Consider the following 26,462-nt stretch of genomic DNA (forward strand, 5'->3'; position numbering starts at 1 on the left):
ACCCAAATATTGTTAATGATGTTGTGTATAGCAGCACCGTTCTCTTCCCTAGCTGTAATTCAATCTATTGTGTCATGTCAGTTGACCCTAAATGTTGAAAATCAACAAAAGATATTTAAGATATATAATTATTATTCAATGTATTTTTCAGATGTATGTTTCCCCTAAATTTTGAAGCATTCCTTATTTTCCAAAATCCAGTATTACTGATAAAAAACCTGATGTTCATCCCTTTGTCTTTTCTTTGTGGATAAGTATCTTATTACTAGTTTTTTCAATTACAGTTGACATACAATATTATGTTAGTTTCAGGTGTACAACATAATGATTAGACATTTATATGATTAATGAAGTGAGTCCCCCCAATAAGTCCAGTACCCACCTGGCACTATACATAGTTATTACAATATTATCAACTGTATTCCCCATACTATAGATAAGTATTTTTTTAAATTTTTTAAGATTCTTTGTAATGGTTATCATTTCAATGTGTCTAGATATTGGGCTTTTTTAAATATTCTCTACCAGATTTAGTAGTCATATGTCTTTATTTAGGTGAGTCAAATATTCTGTTATTTCTTTGATTATTTCTTCTCTATTGTTTCTGTTTGTTCCTTATGTTTTCTATCTGTGTCTTTTTTACCTCTGTTCTGGTAAAGTTTCTTAATTTTATATTCTAGATGTCTAACTTAACCACCAAATAATTTTATTTCATCATGTAACTCTATCAGTGATCCTTTTAGTCAACTTATTTTGCAATAAGCCTATCTTATTAATTGAAACTTTTCTTTTCATAGCAATTTGTTCTTGTTTGATGGATGCAATATCTTTTAAATGTCTTTAAGAATATTATAACATTTCAATTATTTTGTCTTTCTTGAATTATTTTTGTTTTCACTTATTGATTGTTCAGTTTATTCAATTCCTTCCTTCACTTTCAGGATTTCATAATCTGTTGATCCTCATATGACCTAATGATCCTTTGTTGTCCATTCATATTTGTAAATAAAGACCTGGGCTGGCTATTTGGTATACGTGTCTTGAGCTGCTATCTGTCTATTGAATGAGAGAGCTGACTATGGTTCTGATACTCGGACAGGATACACTTGTCAAGTCAGCTTCTGTGTGGGGTGCAGTGAGGAGAAGTAGGCAGTGTTGTCAACGTGAGAAGTGTTCCTTTGGGAGCTGACATTTGTGCATCTCATTTAGGCCTTGGTAGAGCTGCCTTGATTTGTCTCCTTGACCCCATCCCAAAGATCCAAAACCACACCCAAGGGTGCTCTAATTCTTGTATATCTTTAGGAGGAGTCTCAACCAGCCATCTTTTTTTTTTTTTTCCTTGTAGAGGACAACTCTTAGATTTTTGCTTGAAATTATTGATGACTCTAAGTAAGGAAGCAGGGAGGATCTCCAACCATTTCTATTGTTCTAAATGTGATAATTGAACAAATGCCTTGAGCAGGACTGCTCTTTGCACTTGCTGATCTAACTTCAGCTTCTTGCGGGCTCTCACAGAAAGAACTGTTCATTGCTCTCTTAAGCTGTTTTCTTCTGCTTGGTTTCTCCACTGGCCCGATCTTGCCTGTATTCTATCTTCCTGGAATTCTTTAATCTCCCTGGTCCAACCCCTCATGCTCTCTAGCACTGTTTTTGTTTGTTTGTTTGTTTTTCTTTTTGCATCCTTTTTGGTTTTAAAAATCATTTCTGTCATTTCAAAGGTGAAGATTGGGTTCCTAGTTCACAAATTTGAATCAGAAAACTCACAGATTTCTTTACTGTTATGGAACGTGTGAATTAAATAGGAAGTGTAACTGCAACCATTTCACATTATCTGTAATAATGGAGGATAAACAGCTTTATTAAGTTAGCAACAATGGTAATAATTACTCTCTTATTAAAAATAACAAAGTAAATGAGAATGGTAATTATCACTCTTCAGACACTTCAACAGCGAGCAAGGAAAAGAAATCTAAAGTACAGGTGAAGCACCCAGTGTCAGGCGACCTTCTCCAAGTTGCCTTCTTCAAGTCTTGGCTGTACTTCTTAAGTGAAGTGACTGTTGGCAAATGACTTAATCTATTTGAGCCTTGATTTCTCATCCATAAAATAAGAATAATGATAGTACCTCCATGTCTATTGTAAGGATTAATATTTCAAAAGTGCTTAGAAAAAATGCCTGAATATAGTAGGCACTCAGTAAATATTTGTTGAAAAAAATAAATGAAGATATGAGTTGGGGTTGAATAAACAACACCCCAAAGCAGAAATGTATTATTTCCCAGCTAGTACAGTAGCTGAGTCTTCCTTCTTCTAAGGCTGGCTGATTATAAATGATGGAGTAAATAATAAAGCTAGTAAATATCATTGGTAGGAGCCCAAGGACTCATTATCCTGTGAAGGGAGATCACAGACCAGTGGCGACACTGCATGATTGGCTGTGATGATAAGCAAATCTAAAAGCTGATGGTTTTACTACCCTGAATAGTATGAGGTTCATCTCCTGAGATAGCTGAGTAGTTAAGATTTTGACTTTGGAGTCAGAGGATTTGGGTTTGAATCACAGTTCCTATTGTAGATTGAATTGTGTTCCCCCAAAATCCATATGTTAAAGTCCTAACCCCTTGTACCTCAGAATATAACAGAATTTCAAGATAAGGTCTTTAAAGATGTGACTAAATTGCAGCTCTTAGTATAGGTCCTAATCCAGTTTGACTGGCATCCTTATAAAAAGAGGAAATTAGGCTCACAGAGAGATAGACGCCAGGGATGCACAGGCACAGAGGAAAGGCCATGTGAGAACACAGAGACAAGGTGGCTGTCTGCAAGCCAAGGAGAGAGGCCTCGGGAGAAACGGAACCTGCCAACACCCTGATCTTGGACTTTCTGTGATGTGGGACCATGAGAAAATAAGAGTCTGTTGTTTCAGCCATCAAGTCTGTGGTGTTATGTTATGGCAGCTCTAGCAAAGTAAATGCTTCAAGGATATGATCTGTGTAAACTTGGGTGAATTTTTTTTATCTCTCTGAGCCTCAGTTTTCTCGTCTGTAGAATGAGGATATTAGGATTTAACCCATAGATTTTGAGGATGAAATGAGACTACCGTGATCACAGAGCCTGCCTCATAGTAAGAGTTAACTATGTTAGCTATTATTATTATTGCTACAATTATAATGATCACTATTGTTGATTTTGTTAAGGGTCTCCAGAGGGACAGTTATCAGGGCCCCATCTATCTGATTGGAAAGTGAACAACATGATTACATACCCAAAATATTGTATCTTTTTGTAAATCATGAGCTGGTTTTACAGCTAAAGAAACCTTCTTTTAAATGATTTTTCAGGTCTGGTAAGAAGACTTGACTATTTAAGAAGATAAAGTATGACTATGAAACACCAAATAATTACATAGTTGTTGTTTTTTTAAAGAGGTTGTTCCAAATGTGACTTTAAATCATGATGTTTAGTTCCTGTATTAATAGTTTGTTGGTTGTTTCATGGTCACTTGATTGGATGTTTTGATCCATTCTGACTTTGTGCAAACACACCTAGGCTTATAGCTATAGCTGAAGATGCCATTTATCATTTAGTCATGATCATTCTTAACCACAAAAGCAATAAAACAAATTACACTGGAAAACACTGTGAGACATTGCTCTTCATCAATGCTTCTTTTAGGTATGATTTAGAACAGGTGGTCAGAGTGTTATGAAGAGATTGATGGGTTGGCAGTCATAACGCCTTATTTCCAGTCCCTGCCTCAGGGTTTGCCCTCATAAAATGGAGCTGAGTATGCCAGCCTTGTATACTTCATGGTCCTTAAAATAATCACATGAGGTAATGAATGTGAAAATGCTCTGTAGAAGTACATCAAAGTCAAGGTTAACAATTCAGTGATAAATCATGTTGATAGTATGTACCTTTGATAGTATGTGATGAGAATGGAACTTTATCCCTCCGGTCTTCCTCCCCAAGCTCTATAACCACAGGCTAGCCATGAGAAAAAGATCAGACAAATATCAGACAAATGAGGAACATTTTGGATAATACCCTACCAGTACTTCTCAAAACTGTCAAAGTCATGAAAAACAAGCAAAGACTGAGAAACTCTCATAGACCAGAAGAAATTAAGGAGACATGAATGCATTACCTTGGATGGGATGCCAAAACACAAAAAGGACATCAGTGGGAAAACTTGTGAAATCCAAATAAGGGCTAGAGTTTGGTTGGGAGCAATATGTCAGTGTTAGTTCTATAGTTTTGACAAAGGGAAAATGGTGATAGGCGATCTTAACAAGAGGGAGACTGAGTTGAGGGTATACAAGAACTCCCGGCATTATCTTTGCACATTTTGTGTAAATCTAAAACTATTGTAAAATTTTATAAAGTTTATTTAAAAAATAAAATTGATGTACAAATATAACACTGTATTTGGTTATTGCATTGATTTGAAAGCAGCTTGTAAATTCAAAAACTCACCTTAGAGATGTCATATAAAGGAACTTTTATGTGATATTTTGAGAATACTTTTAGAATAGCAGAGTTAGTTGTCCTTTTTGCTGTAGTCCCTGAATGGAGTATCAACAAAATGATTTCCCTGCTAACGGATCTACAGTGTTTAGCCAATCCGACCTCCTCACTTTGCAAACTGACGTCCCAACTGTGACCTTGGCCAAAATCACAACTTATTTAGTTATTGATAGTGTTAAAAATGTGAAACAAAAGATATTTTTATTGCACGTAAAGTACTACATAAATATGAATATAGGTATGTGTTTGTGTATAAATATGCAATACACACACATATATGCAATCTTTCTTATAAATAGATAAAATGTAAAAGCATAGGACAGTCTCTTCAATGCTAGTCTGGTGGAATTTTTGTCTAGTGTTAAGGAAGCACATCCAACTCAGTTAAGGTACACAGTTGTTATTTTTGTTTGCTTGCTCTGTGTGTGTGTGTGTGTGTGTATGCGTGCGTGTGTGTGTGTGTGTGTGTGTGTGTGGTTTCTCAGGCTCCTGTGGCTGATTTCCAGGAAGCACACACTTCTCCTTCTAACAATCTTTGCTTCTCTCTGCCACATGCCCAACCCAACTGGCTCACAGAATGAGGAACCACCTCTCCTCTGCCTACAGCTCTTCCTCCTGCCCCCTACTGTTTGTGGTCCCCAGCACCCACTCACTTATCTTCCGTTCCTTTCAGGGGCATCACATCACTCTTATTTATTAACCCTCAGCTAAAGCAAGACTTGTGACCATCCCAGGCAAGCTAATACTTTGCCACTACATCAAGCCTGTAGTCTTTATTTAAATTTTTCTTTTATTTACTTATTTTTTTATTTCTATCCCTCCACTTTCCTCCCCTTTGGCAACCATCAGCTTGTTCTCTATATCTATGGGTCTGTTTCTATTTTGTTTTGTTTATTCTTTGTTTTTTAGATTCCTCATATAAGTTAAATTACGTTGTATTAGTCTTTCTCTGTCTTATTCACTTAGCATAATACCCTCTAGTTCCATCCATGTTGTCGCAAATGGCGAGATTTCATTCTATTTTTTTACTGAATAATATTCCTGTGTGTGTTTGTGTGTGTGTATCATCTTTTCCATTCATCTGTTGATGGACATCTCTACGCTTCCTCCATATCTTGGCCATTATTAGTAATGCTGCAATGAACATAGGGGTGCATAAATCTTTTCAAATTTGTGTTTTTGTTTTCTTCAGATAAATACCCAGAAATGAAATTGCTAGATTGTATGGAAATTCTAATTTTTTTGAGCAATTCCATACTGTTTTCCATAGTGACTGCACTAATTTACAATCCTGCCAATAATGTATGAGAGTTCCCCTTCCTCCACATCCTTGCCACCATTTGTTATTTGTTGATTTATTGTTGATAGCCATTGTGACAGGTGTGAGTTGCTGTCCCATTGTGGTTTTAATTTGCATTTACTTGATGATTAGTGATGTTGAGCATCTTTTTATAAGTCTGTTGGCCATCTGTATGTCCTCTTTGGAGAAATATCGTTCATGTCCTCTGCCCATTTTTCAATTGGATTATTTGTTTTATTGGTGTTACGTTGTATGAGTTCCTTACATATTTTAAGTGTTAAGTTGTATGAGTTCCTTATAACCCCTTATTGGATGTATCATTTGCAAATATCTTTTCCCATTCAGTAGGTTGCATTTTGTTTTGTTGATGATTCCTTCAGTGTACAAAAAACTTTTTAGTTTGATGTAGCCCTATTTGTTTATTATTTTCTTTTGTTGCCCTTATTCAAGGAGACATGTCCAAAAGGATATTGCTAAGAATGATATCAAAGAGTTTACTGCCTATGTTTTCTTCTAGGAGTTTTATGGTTTGGGGTATTATGTATAAGTCTTTGATCCATTTTGAGTTTATTCTTGTATATAGTGTAAGAAGGTGGTCCAGTTTCAGTTTTTTGTTTTGTTTTGTTTTGTTTTGCTTTGCACATATCTCTCCAGTTTTCCTAACACCACTTACTAAAGAGACTTTACCTTATGGTATATCTTTGCCTCCTTTGTGATATATTAATTGACCATGTAAGTGAGGATTTGTTTCTTGGCTCTCTATTCAATTCCATTGATCTATCTGGTTTTATGCCAGTACCATATTGTTTTTTGTTTTGGTATTGGTTTTTGGTTTTTGGTTTTGTGGACAGAATATTGGGACACTTTATTGACTTTTTTAATGTTTAGGATAAATGATAGACCTAGGGCTATGGATGTCTCTCCAGCCTATATTCCAAGAGTGGTTTTTAAAAATGCAATTATTAAAGAATACATGTAGGTTTACAACAACATATTCACCTCCCATTGCAGTTGATAACCCTCTTCCAAGTCTAGTACCCACGTGGCACCAGGGCAGCCAAGGATATTATCGGTGTGAAATAATTAGCTGTCACTGTGGTCTTTGCCATTAATTCAGAGAATTCAGTTCTTAAAAGTGTCATCATATTCTTATGAGCTCCTGGTTTCTTGTGACCTTCTTATAAGAACTGAAACTTTGAGTTTTATTAAGTTTCAACTCCAAGGATATTGTTTGGCTCCTCTCTAATATGTGTTTCTTTAATAGATCAGGTGTATAAGTCCTGATTGTGAACTAGGAAAGATGATGACAATGGATATTAGAATAATGATAGACAAAAATACTGTTTTGATTATTGTAGTTTTGTAATATAATTTGATATCAGGGAGTATCATACCTCCCCCTGTGTTCTTTCTCAAAATTTCTTTGGCTATTTGGGATCTTTGTGATTCCATATACATTTTAGAATTAGTTGTTCCAATTCTGAGAATAATGCAATTGGTATTTTTAACAGGGATTGCATCGAACCCAGATATTGCTTTAGGTAGTGAGAATATTTTAACAATATTAATCCTTCCAAACCATGAGCAAGATATGTCCTTTCATTTATTTGTAACTTGCTCAATTTCTTTCTTCAATGTCTTATAGTTTTCAGAGTACAGAACTTTCACCTGCTTAGTTAAATTTATTCCTCCGTATTTTATGCTTTTTGATGCAATTGTACATGGAACTGTTTTCTTAATTTCTCTTTCTAATTTTTTATTATTGGTGTATAGAAATGCAACAAATTTTTGCATATTGATTCTGTATCCTGCAACTTTATTGAGTTCATTTATGATTCCCAATAGTTTTTTGGTGGAGTTTACAGGGTTTTCTATATATAGTATTATGTCATCTGCAAATAATGAATGTTTTACTTTTGCCATTCACTGTGGATGCCTTTTATTTCTTTTTCTTGTATGGTTGCTGTGACTAGAACTTCCAATACTATTTTGAATATGGGTAGCAGTGGTGATAATGGGCATTCTTGTGTTGTTTCTGATCTTAGAAGAAAGGCTTTCAGTTTTTCATCAATGAGCATATTACTTATAGGTCATTCATTTATAGCCTTTATTATGTTGAGACATGTTCCTTTTATACCCATTTTGTTGAAATTTTTTTTATCATAAAAGGATGTTGAATTTTCGCAAATGCTTTTTCTGTATCTGTTGAGATGATAATATAGTTTGTATTCTATATTTTGTTAATGTGATATATAACATTGATTTATGGATGACAAACCATTCTTGCATTCCTGGGGTGAATCCCACTTGGTCATGGTGTATAATCCTTTTTATATATTCTTGAATCTGGTTTACTGACGTTTTGTTGGAAATGTTTGCATCTATGTTCATCAAGGATATTGGCTTATAATTTTATTTTCTGTTATTTTTCTTTCTTTTTTTTTTTTTTTTTTTTTTTGTAACATCTTTGTCTGATTTGGATATCAGGTTAATGCTGGCTTCCTAGAATGAGTTTTGAAGTGTTCCTTCCTCCTCAATTTTTTGAAATAGTTTAAAGATAGGTATGAATTCTTTGAATGTTTGATAGAATTCACCTGTGAAGCATTCTGGTCCTGGACTTTGATTTGTTGGGAGTTTTTTGATGACTGCTTCAATTTCATTGGTCGGTTTAAATTTTGTACTTCTTCCTGGTTCAGTCTTGGAGGGTTATATACTTCTAGAAGTTTATCCATTTCTTCCAGATTGTCAAATTTGTTGACATATAATTGTTCATAGTGTTCTTTAATGACTCTTTGTATTTTTGTGGTATTAGTTGTAACTTCTCATTCATGTAGGATTTTTATTTTTGGGGTGCTCTCTTTTCTCTTGAGTTTGACTAAAGGTTTGTCCATTTTATTTATCTTTTCAAAGAACTAGCTCTTAGTTTTATAGATCTTTTCTATTTTTAAAATTTCTATTTCACTTATTTCTACTCTACCTTAACTATTTCCTTTCTTCTGTTTACTTTGTGTTTTGTTTGTTCTTCTTTTTCTAGTTTCTTTAGGTGTAGAGTTAGATGGTTTATTTGTGATTTTTCTTATTTCTTGAGGTAGGCCTGTATAGCTATGACCTTCCCTCTTAGAACTGCTTTTGCTGCATCTCATAAACTTTGAAAAGCTGTGTTTTAGTTTGTTTCAAGTTAGTTTTGATTTCTTGTTTGAGTTCCTCTTTCATCTATTGGTTGCTTAGTAGCATGTTGTTCAGTTTCAACATATTCCTTGGTTTTTTCTCCAGCTTTCTTCCTATAGTTGATTTCTCCTTTCATACTATTGCAATTAGAAAAAGATGCTTGTTATGATATAAATATTCTTGAATTTATTGAGGCTTACATTGTGATCTGTTTGGGAGAATGTTCCTTGTGCACTTGAAAAAATAAATGCATTCTGCAGTTTTTAGATGAAATGTTTCATAAATGTGTATTAAGTTGATCTGCTCTAATGTGACATTTGAGGCCATTACTTCCTTATTAATTTCCTGTCTGGATGATCGTTCCATGGACGTGAGTGGGGTATTAAAATCCCTTCCTATTATTGTAGTACTGTGGATTTCTCCCTTTGTGTCCACTAACAATGCTTAATACATTTAGGTGTCCCTATGTTGGGTGTGTAGATATTTATAATTGTTATATCCTCTTCGTGGGTTGAGCTTTTTATAATTAGGAAATATCCTTCTCTGTCTTTTTGTTTATTTGCTTTAAAGTCTGTTTTGTCTGATAATGAGTATTTTTAACCCAGCTTTCTTTTCATTTCTATTTTCATGAAATAACTTTTTCCATCCCTCTATCTTCAGGCCGTATGTGTCTTTTGATTTGAAGTGAGTCTATTGTAGGCAGCATATAGATGATTCATGTTTTTTAATCCATTCAGCCACCCTACGTCTTTTTATGGAGCATTTAATCCATTTATATTTAAAGTAAATCTTGAAAAACATGTACTTATTACCATTTTGTTAATGTCTTTTGGTTGGTTTTATAGTTCTCTGTTCCTTTCTTCTTCTCTTGATATCTTCCCTTGTGGTTTGTTGGTTTTCTTTGGTGTTTTGTTCCTTTCTCATTGTTCCTTGTATATCTTTTGCAGGGTTTTGGTTTGTGGTTACTGTGAGGTTTATATGTGTCTTCCTATATCTATAGCAGTCTATTTTAAGCTGATAGGTGTTTAATTTTGAATATATTCTATAAGGACTACATTTTTACTCCTGTGTCTATGTTTTATGTTATTGATGTTATGTCTTAGATCTTCTAGTGTTGTGTATTTCCTAACTCTTTATTGTAGGTTGAGTTGAATTTAATACTTTTTTTAACCTTCATAGTAGCTTTTGAAATGTCTGATTTACTGTATTTACTAAATATTTGGCTTTACCTGTGCAATTTATCCTTTTCATATAGATATGAATATATATATATATATATATATATATATATATATATATATATATTATTTTTTCTTTTTCTTTTTTTCTGGTTATTGCCTTTCCTTTTCTGCTTAAAGAAGACCCTTTAACATTTCTCCTATAGTTGGTCTAATGGTGATGAACTTCTTTATTTTTTGCTTGTCTGAGAAGCTGTTTGTCTCTCCTTCAATTCTGAATGATAACCTCGCTGGGCACATTATTCTAGGTTGTAGGTTCCTTTCTTTCAGCACTTTAAAGATGTCTCACCATTCCCTTCAGGCTATAAAGTTGCTGCTGAGAAATCAGCTGATAGCCTTGTGTGGTTTCCTTTGTATGTAACTATTTTCTTCTTGCTTCCTTCAAGATTGTCCCTTTATCTTTAATTTTTGCCATTTTAGTGACAATGCCTTAGTGTGGGTCTCTTTGGATTCATCATGTTTGGAACTCTCTGTGCTTTCTGGATGTGGATTTCTGTTGCCTTTCCCAGGATAGGAAAATTTTCAGCCATTTTTTTCTTGAAATAAAGTTTCTGTTTCTTTCTCTCTTTCTTCTCCTTCTGGGATCCCTATAATGCAAATGCTTGAGTGCTTGATATTATCCCTGAAGTCCCTTAAACTATCCTCATTTTTTAAAATTATTTTTTCTTTTTGCCTTTCTGATTGATTACTTTCTGCTAGTCTTTATTCCAGGCCACTGATCCATTCTTCTGTACTAGCTAATCTGCTATCGATTCCTTCTAATGTATTTTTCATTTCAGTTACTGTGTTCTTCAGGTCTGCTTGGTTCTTTCATAAGTCTTTGTTGAAGATCTCCCTAAGTTCCTCTATTCCACTCTTAAGTCTGGTGAGTATCCTTATGAACTTTTCTTTGAATTCTTGATCAGGCAAATTACTTATCTCTGTTTCCTTAGGATCCCCCTACCCCCTGGGGATTTTTCTAGTTCCTTCATTAGAGATATATCCTTCTGTCTTTTTATTTTGTTTGATTTTCTATGTTATTTATATGACATAGACAAAATAACAGATCTCTCTCAGTCTTTTAAAAGTGGCCTTACATAGAAGTGACCTCTGTGTACTCTGTGTGTGCCAGGTGGTTTTGATGGGCTGGTAGGAGCTGAGTGGGTGCCTAAGGCATCCAGGGCACTGGCCTACCAAGCTGGAGAGGTTCCGCGTGGAGAGGCCAGGTGTGTGTAGTAATGCTCTGTTGACCCTGCTTGCTCCCTTTGTTCAGGGCCAAAATGGGCTCAGGCAATGAGTCCAGGAATGCATAGCAGCAACCTTGCAGGTAGGCCAGAGCACTTAGATAGAGACCCTGCTCACCCTATGGAGATGGGGGGGCGGGGGTTAACAATGGTGCTCACCAGCCCCAGCAACCCTGTAGAACTCCCACAGTCCCCAAGCACCTGCGGCTCCCTAGCCTTCTCTATACCATCTCTTGTTTGTTGTACAGAAAATGGTCCCATGTAGAAGCTTTACTTTCAATGTAAATGGATTAAATGCTCTGTGTAGGCTTTGGGAAGCTGGTTGAATCTGAATGGAAGCTTATGTCACCTAGGGCACTGGCCTTTGGGTTTGGAGTGGCTTGCAAGGAGGCCAGGTGCTTATGGTAAAACCCTGTTGTTTTTGCTGACTACCTTTGCTCTGAGGCAAAAGGCTCCGGGCAGTATAACTGAGCACGTGCCATAGTGATCTCACAGGTAGGCCAAATCACCAGAATAGAGTTCCTGCCACCCTGTCAAAGCAGAGGGGAATGTAAACAACAGCACTCACTGGCTCCTCTGGCCTGGAGAGTTCCCGCAGCTCCCGAGGGCTCCCGTGGCTTCCCAGCCTTCTCTATTTGGCCTCTTTCTCTTGTTTGTTGGTCAGAACCTGTTCATTCAGACCTCAGTTGCTTTGTAGGAATAACTGCTATCTATATATCTGTATATTTGGGTTTGCTCATGGGAGGGGATGAGTTCAACATCTTCTTATGCTGCCGCCATCTTAGGCCTCTCTCAAGGTTGGAAGTTGGGTAAGAAAAACAAAGAAGTAAAACTGTATCCCTTTTAGGTGACAGGCCTGCACTAGGCATTGAGGATTTAAATGTGAGTAGGATCTGCTCCTTGACGTGGAGGACCTCACAGCATAGTCTAGGAAGCAAAAACCTAAAAAGCTTTACACTACAGCATTGTAAGCATAAGGGTAAGCGCGTGTGTGGTGGGAAAGCTCTGAGGAGAATCACATGACCCAACTATGGGGCCAGATTTAAACAATACTTCTTGGAGTATTGACCACCTGAGATGCCTTGAGATGAGTGAGAAGTTAACCAAATAGAAAAGAAAGGGGAAAGGGATTCCACGCAGGAGAAGGGACTTTGTCCTCTGAGATTGCAAGGAAGGAGGGAAGTGTGTGAGTGTACATAAGACAAGGGCTGAAGGGAGACAGGTAGTCAACAGAAATCAAGCCTGAGGACCTCAGTGATCACAGAGATGGAGAATATGAGGCCATGTTCTGAAAATGAGGGGTGGGTGCTTTGTGGGGAATTTGAGGAGAGTGGTTAAGATTTGGGCCTATATCTGAGGGAAAAGAGAGTAGAATCTAAGCAAAAGTACATAAGGTGTTAATGAAAAATTCAGAACTAGTATAAGCACCAACATATAGGAATATGAGTTCAGATAATTTACTTCGTAAATTCATCCTAGAAAAAGGGTGTGGGGGCGGAGCCCCAGAGAATAGTTTCCAGGCTCTCGGCCTCACATAGACAGGTGCCTGGCTCAGGTAGTAAATGGCCAACTGTGATTGTATGGCCATCAGCTGTGGCTAGTTGGCCGTCAGCTGTAACCAGTGAGCCATTGGCCACTAATATAACTGCTGTGGCTAAGGAAGAAAGATGGCGGTTTGAGAGGAGGAGAGAAGAAAGAGAAAGAATGGGGGCTAGCAAGAAGATGGCGACTGGGCTGGCAAGCGCGGATGGCGGTTTGCGGACAGTGTGGATCCAGCCTCCAGTGAGAGTATAGTGCCGCCAGAGAGAATAAAGTGGTATGACTCCCCTACCTATGGCTCCGTGGGTGTTCCTTTTTGGCCTCACCATATCCTGCGTTCTTGTATGGGGAGCGGGAGCAGAGACCCCGCAGGCCACCCCGCACGACAAATGGCGCAGCGAGCAGGGTCCCCCGCATGACACATGGCATAGTCGGCAGGATATGGTGCCGGCCAAAGCTCTCCAAAGGACGGTGGAGCAGTTTGTGCGTGTGAACACCCAGTCTGAGGAAGACCAGGAGGAGCAGCTGCCGGAGAGCTGGACCCCCGTGGAGGGGTGGGAGGACGTGGACGGTTCTCCCACCAGCACAGGAAAAGCCATGCAGCTGCTGCAGAGATGGAGCCCCGTGGAGAGGTGGAAAGATGTGGACGGTTCTCCCACCAGCACAGGAAAAGCCATGCAGCTGCTGCAGAGATGGAGCCCCGCGGAGAGGTGGAAAGATGTGGACGGTTCCCCAACCAGCACAGGCCGGAGAAAGCGAAGGTCGTTGCAGCCCTGTGGGCCGGGGAAGTTCCTGCTCAGGCAGCCCGGATGCGGGACTTATAGTCCCAGGAGGTAACGCTTGCTGAGTCCTCCGTGGGAGATGAGGGTGAGGTCAAGGTCATCCCTCACCCCCAGGACAGCCCTGGTGAATGACTATGGACTATGGGGAATTGCCTTCCATCCCTAATTTAATGGACTGCTTGACTGTTTGTTTGGGAACTGTTGTTAGTGGAACTGGGGGATATTTGCTTTTGTCTCTTGACTGGCCACCATTGAGAATATGTAAGCACCTTGATTGTGAGTCGCTGTTGTTCCAGCAGGGTACCCCGAGAGGCACAGAGAGAGTGGCAGTGCGCTGAGAGGTCTGGCTGAGCCCTGAAGATACCCTGGCTGTGCCCAGGAAGTCGGGCTGTTCCCAGAGAGAGTAGTAGAGCCCTGAAGGTACCCTGGCTGTGCCCAGGAAGTCGGGCTGTTCCCAGAGAGAGTAGTAGAGCCCTGAAGGTACCCTGGCTGTGCCCAGGAAGTCGGGCTGTTTCCAGAGAGAGTGGCGGTGCCCTGAGAAGCCCTGGCTGTGTCCAGGAAGTGTGGCTGTGCCCACAGAGAGTGGTGGTGCCCTGAGAAGCCCTGGCTGTGTCCAGGAAGTGTGGCTGTTCCCAGAGAAAGTGGCAGTGCCCTGAGAAATCCTAGCTGTGCCCGGGGAAACTAGTGGTACCCTAAGAAGTCCAGGAAGTCTGGCTGTGCCCAGGAGTACTGGTGGTGCCCTGAGAAACCCTGGCTGTGTCCGGGAAGACTAGTGGTACCCTAAGAAGTCCAGGAAGTCTGGCTGTGCCCAGGAGTACTGGTGGTGCCCTGAGAAACCCTGGCTGTGTCCGGGAAGACAGGTGGTACCCTAAGAAGTCCAGGAAGTCTGGCAGTGCCCAGGAGTACTGGTGGTGCCCTGAGAAACCCTGGCTGTGTCCGGGAAGACAGGTGGTACCCTAAGAAGTCCAGGAAGTCTGGCTGTGCCCAGGAGTACTGGTGGTGCCCTGAGAAACCCTGGCTGTGTCCGGGAAGACAGGTGGTACCCTAAGAAGTCCAGGAAGTCTGGCAGCGCCCAGGAGTACTGGTGGTGCCCTGAGAAACCCTGGCTGTGTCCGGGAAGACAGGTGGTACCCTAAGAAGTCCAGGAAGTCTGGCAGTGCCCAGGAGTACTGGTGGTGCCCTGAGAAACCCTGGCTGTGTCCGGGAAGACAGGTGGTACCCTAAGAAGTCCAGGAAGTCTGGCCGTGCCCAGAAGCACTGGTGGTGCCCTGAGAAACCCTGGCTGTGCCCAGAGAGCCTGGCTGTGTCCAGGATATTGCATTCACCCCCAGGCTCCTCGCACAGGTCCCCTCGCGGAAGACGCTTGTCGCGTAGATTGTGAGGCGAGAGCCTGTAGGGGTGGAGTGTGGGGGCGGAGCCCCAGAGAATAGTTTCCAGGCTCTCGGCCTCACATAGACAGGTGCCTGGCTCAGGTAGTAAATGGCCAACTGTGATTGTATGGCCATCAGCTGTGGCTAGTTGGCCGTCAGCTGTAACCAGTGAGCCATTGGCCACTAATATAACTGCTGTGGCTACGCTAGGAAGAGAAAAAAGAGAAGAAGAATGGAGGCTAGCAAGAAGATGGCGGCTGGGCTGGCAAACGTGGATGGCGGTTTGCGGACAGTGTGAATCCAGCCTCCAGTGAGAGTATAGTGCCGCCAGAGAGAATATAGTGGTATGACTCCCCTACCTATGGCTCCGTGGGTGTTCCTTTTTGGCCTCACCATATCCTGCGTTCTTGTATGGGGAGCGGGAGCAGAGACCCTGCAGGCCACCCCGCACGACAAAGGGCTACATCCCTCATTCCTGAATATCACTACGGTCACCTTCGAAGTACCCCCCTTGGGAAACTGCACTGATGCCAGCACCTAGTCCACCCTTCAAAGCAATTTTAGAACTCTTTTTCTGGAATGGCCAACAGAGCTGTCATCATATTACCCTTGATGTCCTGACTGTCATCAAAACATCTTCTTTCAATATTTCCTTTATCCTCAGGTAAAGAAAGAAGTCACTGGGGGCCAGATCAGATGAGTAGGGAAGGTGTCCCAATACATGTATTTGTTTACTGGCTAAAAACTCCCTCACAGACAATGCCATGTGAGCTGGTGCATTGTCATGATGCAAGAACCATGAATTGTTGGTGAAAAGTTCAGGTCATCTAACTTTTTCACACAGCCTTTTCAGCACTTCCAAGTAGTAAACTTGGTTAACTGTTTGTCCAGTTAGTACAAATTCATAATGAATAATCCCTCTGACATCAAAAAAGTTTAGCAACATCATTGCAACAATTTTTCAAACTTAATTTTCAGACCTCTTACACAGCCTTCAGCTGTCTAAGTGTAGGGAAAGTATATAGAAAGTGAATTGTAACACTCATCTTGGGTTCAGTTTTCCCAGGCAGGGTCAGAAGACTATGGAGACTTAAGGGAACCAAGGATAGCTGATAACCGTTCAGATATGAGGTATAGGGCAAAAAGGGAAATGGGAAACGTCAATAGACTGGAAGAAAATAAAGACAGTACAGAATTTGATGCTTCTATCAGGATAATAGAAAATAAAAATGTCTTAAAACTAAATTTGGTAGAAACACAGACTGATCCATGTGTCAAGCTTGTGAGTAAATAAAAGGAGATGCCTGGAGGGTTAAGAAAAGCAGAGGACATTAAACCCAAGTGACAATGACTTTAATGGAGGATGACATTTACAAGAGAGTGGAAGTTCAGTGATGTGCCAGGAGAATGCAGCCTGGAGAATTGGGATTGCTGGGATGCAGAATTGCAAAGCACTAAGGGATGAAAACGCACCAAGGAAAGGAGATGTGTGGATGGATTGCAGAACTGGGAGGAATGGCTAGGATAGCTTCCTTCTAGCACGTAGTATGGCTGGGAAAGAAGCAGCTCACAGTGCAGGCACGGACTTTGGTATCAGACCGACCTAACTATGTAACTACAGGCAAGTGCATTCCTCTCTCTAAACCTCTTTCCTCATTCATAAGAATACTGCTCTAACAGGCTGTGGTGGCACTAAAGAAGGTACTGTGCCTATACCGTCATAAGTTGTACATAATAAATGAGAGTCAGTGTTTTTTTTTCTGTGTTTTTTTTCCCTCAACTTTGCCTGTGGCTGAAAATCCTAAGTGATCTGGCCTGTTTATGCAAGGCCTGCACACAGTGGACAGAGAGCTGGTGCTGCCGAGAGCTGGACTCCAGTTTGAAAACCAGTAGCAAGAGTTTAATATTGACGTCGACTTTGAGGTACAAAAAATGATGGGGATCAACATACCCAACCACTCCTACAGACAAAGGGCATAAAAAACAATTCCCTTTTTGGTTCTGATTACTCCCCAAAGGGCTAATCTATTGTTCGTAGGTATGGAGAAGGCATGTACATGGCAGAAAATAAAGACAGGGGAAAGAAGCTGAGCTGGGTAAGGGGAAGGAAGAAAGAGATGAAGAAAATCAGTATAGAGGCAGCATTGTCAAGGGAATGCAATCAAATTCGACGGCGCTGGGCTTAGGTTGTGTTTATGAGGAAAGGGCCATTCATGAGATCCATGGGGTCTTTAATTCTTATTATATATAACATGCTGGTTGTATTTATAAAATAGAATCATAACTACATCTGGAACTTTTACACAGAAATTAAGGTTGACGTATGTGCCAGATTGATTTATATTCCCTGATAAGATGGTAAAGTAGAGATTTATTTTACTTTGCACTCTTACAGCTTGGATTATTATTCATACTTTATTTTGCAAATTGGTGGTAACCCAAATGCAGCCAAATCAAGAGTTCACATGCCAAGTTTTGGTCTGAAAAAGTTTTTGCATCCAATATATACTTGGCCACAAAAATAAGGAGATCAAATAATAGAAGAGAAAATAAAGTGTTTTACGTACTCTGGAGGTCAAAAACAGATGTGAGGAGCCTTCTCATGGAGTGTGGCTAGCTAACATCTGGAAATCCCCAATGCATTTCTTTGTCCATTTGCAAGTTTCCCCCAATGTTTAATAACAGCTATTCAGGAACGCAGTGACTTGTGCAAAGAATAAAACTTATAGATATCAAAGACAAAGTCAGAAAACCACTCTGTTCTTGGCATCCGTCCTTCCTGGGCAAGGATTTCATATTTTCTTTCGGTCAATGCTATGTTTAATAAACCTATGTGATCGGTTCGATTTTGATTGAGCCAAACTTGGTTTGTTTTGTTTCTTTTCTATGACTCAGTGACAAAAGAAACATAAAACCTTCTGCTTACTTTAATCACAGAACTATGGTTTCTTCTATGTAATCTGAAGAAGAATTGAGAAAATATTCCCAGAAGGACTAGTTGTGCTATAGTAGGGGAGGAAGGTGAGAAAGGGGTGGTGAGGGAAGTGGATAATTTAGCGTGTTTTCTTCTCTTGGCTCACAGTCTATGTGGTTTCTTGTTCCCTTTCAAACAACTCTTTTCTGCAAAGACAACTCCCATGAATTGCAGAATTTATAAGGAAATTTACAGAGGAGAGCAGACCTGTCTGTATTTCTGACCACAAATGTTTAAAATGCTGAGGGACATGCTGTGAAGCTAATGCAGAAGTTGATTCCCATTACTAAATGCAGCAATCAACATTAGACATACACTCTTCACTCCATTCACAGGTCCATGTTGCATTTTATAAATTAACAGTAATCTAGACATGCTTTGACAGAACAGGGTAGGCCACAGAACTGATTGATTCCTCACTAATTCCGAGATGACAGCAAGGTATCAACTTGTATGCCTACTCAGGTCCACAGGTAGTGGCGGCTAAGAATACAAGGTTTTAGAAGAATTCTACAGCTCTTCACAAGCTCAGTGAGAAAGTGCCTCCTTTGTAGATTTTGAATGTGTGTCAAGGAAGTGGGTAAGAACAGCGTAGCTATGGTACTTGAGCTACTTAGTTACCATTCTGATTTAACGAAAGAAGTGTCATGATAAAACCTGTTTCTGAAGTTTGGGGAATTTTTAATTCAAGGTAAACTCACAGTAACAAATGCATATATATATATATATATATATATATATATATATATATATATGGCAGTAATAGTAATAAACTCCACCACATGATGACACTGTATCTTTAGAAGAACTTTTACATGTGTCATCTTATGAGTTTGTAAATTGATCCCATGAGGTGGAAAGGCGGAAGTATATTTATCCACATTTCCAAATGAGGAACTAGATTTCAGAGTAGATGAGTGATTCATCCTAAGTCATGCGAATAAGTTAGAGAATGTAGGACATATATTTTGTAGTAGTCATTTGACTATTTTGTGATCACTCAATTTTCTGACTCAAATTAGGAGTCAGAAAACTGTAGGAACTATGAGTGGGATTTTCTGATTCCTAAATTTTGCAACAATAAAATATAAACATGACTACACAGGAAACATTTGCAATGAATATGTGTACACATGATTAAGTGACAGGTGGGAGATAGCTGGCCGTTGAAGTGCACGAGTGGCTGTACTGCAGAGTTTTCCAAAAGAACAGAATATAGCTAGATTTAGTATAAAGAATCAGTTCGTGCGATTTTGGAGGCTGGCAAATCCAATATATGCAGAGTCCATGTCCCCGTTGGAGTCTGAAGAGTAACAGCCTGCAGTAGAAGCAGGGAGAGCAGATGTCCCAGTGTGAAGGCCATCGGGCAGGAGAATTGTCTCTTACTCAGGGGAGGTGCAGCCTTTTATTTTGTTCGGTCCTTCAAGTGATTGGATGAGGCCTACCCACAATATGGAGAGCAATCTGCTTTACTTGAATGAAGTAAATACAAGTTTAAATACCAATCTCAGTCAAAACCACTCACAGAAAAACCCACAGTGATGTCTGACCAAATTACCTGGGCACCCTGCAGCCCAGTCAAGTTGACACATAAAAGTGATCATCACAAGTCCACTCCTTATCAACTTGTCACCCATACATGTTTCTGTCAGTCATACTTAATGTCCAAATAAGGCACATAACAAGGTTAGCCTTCTTCCTGACCGGAAACAATTATCCTGTGTACAATCAAAAACACACCAACCATTTTCCCATAAGAAGACACCAAGTCCTTGAACAATATTTACTCTTCTCCTTGCTATCTCCTAACTTAAGTACTATGAGGATAGAATGTAATGGACTGAAGTGTGTCCCCTCAAAATTCATATATCAAAGCCCTAAGCCCCAATGTGGCTGTGCTTAGAGATAGGGTTTTCAGGAGATACTTAGTGTCAAATGGGGTCCTAAGGGTAGGACCCTAATCCCATAGGACTGGTGTCCTTATAAGAAGAGGAAGACACCAGAGATCTGTCTCTCAGTCTGCACGTGCACACAGGAAAGACCATTGAGGACGCAGTGAGAAGGTGGCCATTGCAAGCCAGGAAGAGAAATGTCACTAAAAACCAATCCTGGGGCGGGTGCAGGGGGGCACCTTTACCTTGGAATTCCAGTCTCCAGTAGTGAGTGTGAGAAAATAAATATCTGTAGTATCTTGTCATGGCAGCCTGAGTTGACTGATACTGGGACCAAAGCCCTACCTGAGGTTCTAGCAAAAATCCCAGCTATTTATATGGGCTTAACTGGAGGTCACTTCTCCCTGACTTGGGGAAGTGTGCCCCTTTGCACTTATCATCTTTGGCTATCAGCAGGGGTAGCAGATTCCATGGCCTAGTTATCCTGACATCTTGAAATTGTGCTACTAGCTACGCTATAAAAGACTTGATTTAGGTCTAAGGATTGGGCAATAAAAGCATGCCTAGAAGATAAATTAGATTAGCAAAGACTGTGTGTGTGTGTGTGTGTGTGTGTGTGTGTGTGTGTGTGTGTGTTTTAAATCATACTATGCAGCCAACTTTTAGAACCCTAATTTGTTGCAAGGTTCCTATTTTGGTAAGGAGGTGGTTTTCATTCTTTAGGTAAAACTTTTTTTTTTTTTTACAGAGTTGAACAGACCTCTTGAAATAGCTTCAGTGTTAATACAACACCTTTATGCTGTAAATCCTAAAGAAAGCCAAACAAAGGGTGGTTTGTTAACAACACTAGGTGTTTCAGTTTTTCACTGTACTGCATTCATGGATTTTGGAGAGGACCTATGAAGCTATAAATAAAAGCAATACATCTATTTATTTTTTTTATTTTATTTTTTTGTGAAACAATTTCTAAACTCCCCAATAGGTATAATGTTTGACTCGTTTAACAGCTTGCTACAGACTTTCCTTGGGGAAACTAAAGGGTACTTTCCCCCTTTTTGAATCAAAAGTTGATAATGTAGAAATACTGCACAACTACCATGACCATAGCATCTTTCCTTTTCATTGAATAGCAGTTGTGGTTTGCAGAGTAACTTACTTCAGAAAATTGTGGAGACTTCATAGCAATGGTTGAAGCTATTTGGATTCTCCAAATTACCTAATGGAAGAGGTAAGCTTTATGCTTTAAAATGAGCCATATGTGTGTGTGTGGGTATATACACACACAAACATATATATGTTTTTTCTTTGAAGCCTCTGGTACAGAACTTTTCACCTCAATATTTTGTATTGAGCATAAAATTGACTGCAATTCTTACTGCTTCATCTTTTCAAAAGTGCCAATATAGGAAAAAAATTGAAAATTTTTAACAAACCCAAGATTCAACAATTATACCAATGCTGCCTTTGTTTCCCATAAAACCTTAAGAAAAATCATATATTAACACAGCTGCTGCTAAGTTATCGACTTTTGTTGTTCTTCTAACAACAACAGACTCCCAAGGTTGTGGTGGTAAAATGAGTGATGAATGATGAATAGAAACAGTAGGAAATAGGCTAATAGATAGTGGTACTTTGTACAAGGAATTCAAGAAACTTAAAAAAGTCTATTATAAATCAGTTCAATCCAATTTTGAGTCAAGGGCATTCAAGACAATTTTTACCATTTTCTGAAACTACTAAGAGTTGAAAATGGAGTCACAGATGAAAATGTCCTTAATGGAATTAGCTAAAAATTGATTATAATAAATGGAAGTCTTAGTATGGCTGACCACGTATACCTATCAAGGAACATTGCAACCAGGATTGAGGCTCAGACATGCTGGCATAGATGACATTTCGCCTCCCCCCACCTCTTCAAACTCCCTCTCTACCCCTCATCCTCCTACACACACACCCAATCCCACCTTTTACGGAGCTACTGTAATTTGCTCTCTTGCCTTCCCTGAGATAGAGGCTGTTTATTCTTCTATTACCACCCCTACCTCCTATTCTGCACATTCCAAACTAGACCTAGCCATGCTCTAGGCTTCTGGGGGACCCATAAATCTCAAAGAACTTGAATTCCATCCACAGCCAGGATGTAGACTGATGGGGGCTGAGTGAAAATGGGAGACAAACTGTAGTAGGGCCACTGCAAGGAGGGCACTGGAGAGAAATTGTTTCCCAAAACTGATGAAGGATGCTGGCTCTATGAGTCATACTCAGTCAGTCAACCAAAGCAGGTGAGGAAAAAGTGGTCCTATGCGCTCTGTGAGGCTGCTCTGTAACCCTGCCAGTTCCTGTGTCACCAACATGCTTTGGATGAGTGTTACAGCCAGCGATGACAAGGGAACCAGACCACTCCACCATGGGATGTCCCTGTAAATGTAGGGTGTGAAAGGGGAAGGGCGTTTTCCTACTGTCTTACAGAAGAGAACCAAAGCCAAAGGCAAGTGGTGATGGAGCTCTAAGTGCAGTGTGGCCCTAACGATGCTCCAGAGGGCAGTGTCAATGGTGGATCAGCACCACCGAATGAGTAACCAGGGCAAGAGCCCCGAAAGTGCAGTCCTGGCCCTTCCAGAGATGATTGTCTGTCACAAGAGCACTGAGCCTCAAACAGGGCAGAGGACTATCAGTTATATTCAGGACAACCACCTGACCTCAGAGACTCGAGGACAGACTCTTTTGCTGACTTTGTCCTCAAGCTGGAGAGCCACAAGCTGGAGAAACCTGGGAACATATGAGTTACTTATGTCTGAAACCACATTAGATCAAGTATTGTTTATGATTACAGAGCAAACAAAGTGTTAGGCATGTAATTTAGACCTTTTACTGCTATCTTGATGGACCACCTGCTTCTTTTATCTTTCTTGTTTGTTTTGTTTCAGTTGCTTCATTTTTAAACAAGAAAAGGCAAAAGTGAGGCTTTCATTTTTCATTCTACATCTTTTCATAGCAAAAGAGAGACCTCATTTTAAGTTCTTTACTCCTCATCAAATACTGTCTCTGTGAATTATGATTTGTGCCTTGAGGTCAGAACCCACAGCAGCGTACAGACAAACATTGCATTTTGGGAATAGAATTTAAGGAGAAAGAGACGAGGGTTGAAAAGTCAGGCTTTGGGATGTTCACAGTTAGGCAAGGGAGGAGTCCGAGCAGAAGCAAGAGTTCAAAGCCAGTTCCCTCACGCAAAGATCAACCTCCCCAGACGTCTATAGTAACTACTAGGAAAAACACTGATTTATATGTTTACTTTAAATATAGAACAAAGTTGACTTATGCATACATATGTACATGCGTATATAAATGCATATGAGTGTGGGATTTCTACATAGAGATATAGATGTATAGAGAGATGCATACATATTGAATTATATATAGATTTATGTAAATCATAGATGTATATGTGTGAAGTAACAGCAGAAAGAAGAAGAGAAAAATAGGAGAAGTTATTCCTTCTGACCCCTTCCTGTCCAATCTCCCCATGCCTCACACCACTGTTTACCTTGCTTATGAACAGGAGCCCAAACTTCTCGGGTGTCCATTTTTGCCAGGACTCTCATCTCCTTACGGTGGTGTAGAGCCCCATAATATGAACTAATTCTTCCCTCCCTTTCAAATTCTTTTACTTTAAGCAATTGAAGATTCTTAAATATATGTTATTGAGCCTATACTCATAATGGACTATTCAAAAAATGGCTAACATTTGTTCAAGAAGAACACAAAATAAATTCACTTAAGCCATTTGTTCATAATTACAGTAGACACAATGCTCCTCATTATTGAACAAACTCTATGCTAAACATTTGGCCATGAGGACAATGGGCCAAATTATACTGATCATTTTTTTACTGTTTTGCGTTTGCACTGACATACATGGCCGTAGACAGTTAATTGGATCTATAAATACTCCCAGTTAAGTTTAATTAGTTCTCTGTGCACAATCTCCGGTTATGATAACTCTGATGATAATTTTGGATAATTTTTTTTTAATTCCATAGGAAGTCTGATTTTTTTTTTTTAAAAAAATGACCTAGAATATGCTCTGAGAGGAAAAAAAAAGAGAGAGAGGAAAAAAATAAAAAGAAATTGGATAAAGGAGTGAGAAATAAGAGTATGAAAAGATTAGTTACTCTGTAAAAGCCAATATGATTGTAGAAGTATTAAAATCCCTGTAGGAGATTTACAGAGAAGTCTGCCCTGGATTAGAATTTGATATCAAATGACTTAACTGAACTCATACAATTTCTGTGTCATTTGTAGTTGAGTTAATAGCATATGTTCCTGGAGGATTACAGCCAATGATTAAGGAAATTAGGTTTTGTTTGAATTTAATTTAGTTATATAAAGCTGCTACTATAATTTACAGCTTTGATATTTAATATTTAATAACCCAGATCTGAGAAGAATACTAGATATAGCTGTGTCATTATGCCTTGAAATATTGTTCCCATAAGTCATTTATATTTGCTGGCTGATAAGGACGTTCATCAACTAGATGGACTCAACATGAGTCCGCTGATAAAGCCAATGCAGTTTCACAGTTTGCTGAGTCCCTTGTACATTTCCACTTCATTTCCCACACCTGTAACTTACTGAATCATAATTTATCTGGCCGGTCAATTGTCATAATGAAGAAACATTGCAGCCTTTACTTCAGCAGCCAGCTATGGGAAAGACTCAATTCTGCCTTTCTCTCACATTTTATGTATCTGGGGCTTTTGTCGCTAAAAATCGTGGAAATTTCAGTGTAAATATTGCCCCCTCAATATTTTTCTTGTTTTTTTTCTTTGTTGTTGTTGCTTTGTCATGTTTTTTCCCCAGTCCCATCTCCTTGCCTTATTCTTTCTTTTTTTCCTTCATTTTTCTGAAGCTCTATAGAAATGACTCTGATTCCTCTTCTGTATATATCTTTATCTTTGTAGAAATTTAATTTTTCATTTTCTCTGATTTACAAAAATTAATCCTACACATCTGATCCTATACACTAACTTTTAGTTCTAAACATTCCTAATTTTTTCTCCCTATGCAAGAATATTTATACTGCACAAACTGCTTTTCTCTGTTAGTATTTGTGATTTAAACCTTTTATGTGTTTTATTCACATGTTTTTTGTTGCCCTTACAACTTCCGAGAATCCTTCCCATCACTCTTCTGGTTAGTTTTGTTCTTCTCACTTACTTTTACTTTCTAGTTTGGGCTTTTTTCAAAGACAGGTTAAGTCAGCCCTTCAGAAAATTCACAAGGCATAACCTTTAACCTCAAAGATTTTAGACGTCTGAACAAAGGACTTAGTAGCAATACCTACTTTAAATTCACACACACACACACACACACACACACACACACACACACGTATATTTATTTATTTATTTTTTGTTTAGGTAGGTAGCAAAGAGTGGAAATGACTCAAATTGAAATATTTAAAGTTGGTCAACACTTAAACATGCAAGTTGAAACACCAGGAGTTTGTTTGAAGGGAATAAAGAAATATAGTAATACAGCCTAAGAAATGAGATTCTTTGGTGCTTTCCTGCCAGCCCTCTAAAAACTCCAACTTGGTGAACCCATTTAATACCACTAATAATAAAGCAAAGCGGTTAAGCGTGGGGTCTGGAACTACATTGACTGGCTGGCAAATTTGGATTCCCTGCTTTAGCTGTGTGACTTTGGATAACTTACTTAACCTCTCTGTGCCTCACTTTTTAAATCTGTAAAATGAGGGTAACAATAGTACTCTTGTTGACAAAATTGTTGTGTTACTGCTTGTAAAATGCTTAGAATCATGTCTCAGACATAGGAAAATCTCAATAATTGTGAGATATTGTTATTTACTATTGTTTTTGTTATTGCTATTATAAAATAAAGCACCAATTACAATTGACCCTTGAAACAATGCAGGGGTTATGGGCACCAACCCACCACACAGTTAAAAATCTGCATATAACTTTTGACTCCCTAAAATCTTAATTACTAATAACCTACTGTTGACTAGAAGCTTCACCTATAACATAAATAGTCGATGAACACATATTTCGTAAGTTATATGTATTATACACCATATTCTTACAATAAAGTACGCTAGAGAAAAGAAAATGTTATTAAGAAAATCATGAGGAAAATGCATTTACAGTATTTATCGAAAAAAATCCTCATATATGTGGGCCCACACAGTTAATACCTGTGTCATTCAAGAATCAACTGTAGTAGGAAATAGCAAATCAAAAAGCGAACATTTTATATAGATAGATAGATAGATAGATAGATAGATAGATAGATAGATAGATAGATATAAATATATATTATATAAACATTATCAACAATTGTTCTTCCTAGATCAAAAGTAACCCATATGAGGAGTTGAAGGAAAACCCTGCATTAAGCATATTTGAGATACAAAGATTTTTTTT

General features: G+C 39.0%; 1 protein-coding gene across 4 annotated transcripts in view; it reads left to right on the plus strand.

The window, feature by feature from the left end:
• CABCOCO1 (ciliary associated calcium binding coiled-coil 1) overlaps nucleotides 1-26,462 on the plus strand; it is a 563,526-nt gene that overhangs the window by 256,738 nt on the left and 280,326 nt on the right. For 2 of the 4 annotated variants that reach the window (XM_074339487.2, XM_088792038.1), the window contains exon 3: nucleotides 21,144-21,241. The exons of the other annotated variants lie outside the window; for them this stretch is intronic. The gene's annotated coding sequence lies outside the window, so the exon portion shown is untranslated. The remainder of the gene's footprint in view (nucleotides 1-21,143; nucleotides 21,242-26,462) is intronic. 4 annotated transcript variants of the gene reach the window in all.

Source organism: Rhinolophus sinicus, chromosome 15 (genome assembly GCF_057876585.1).
Source record: "Rhinolophus sinicus isolate RSI-liver-muscle chromosome 15, RSI-T2T, whole genome shotgun sequence".
Lineage (NCBI taxonomy): Eukaryota > Metazoa > Chordata > Mammalia > Chiroptera > Rhinolophidae > Rhinolophus > Rhinolophus sinicus.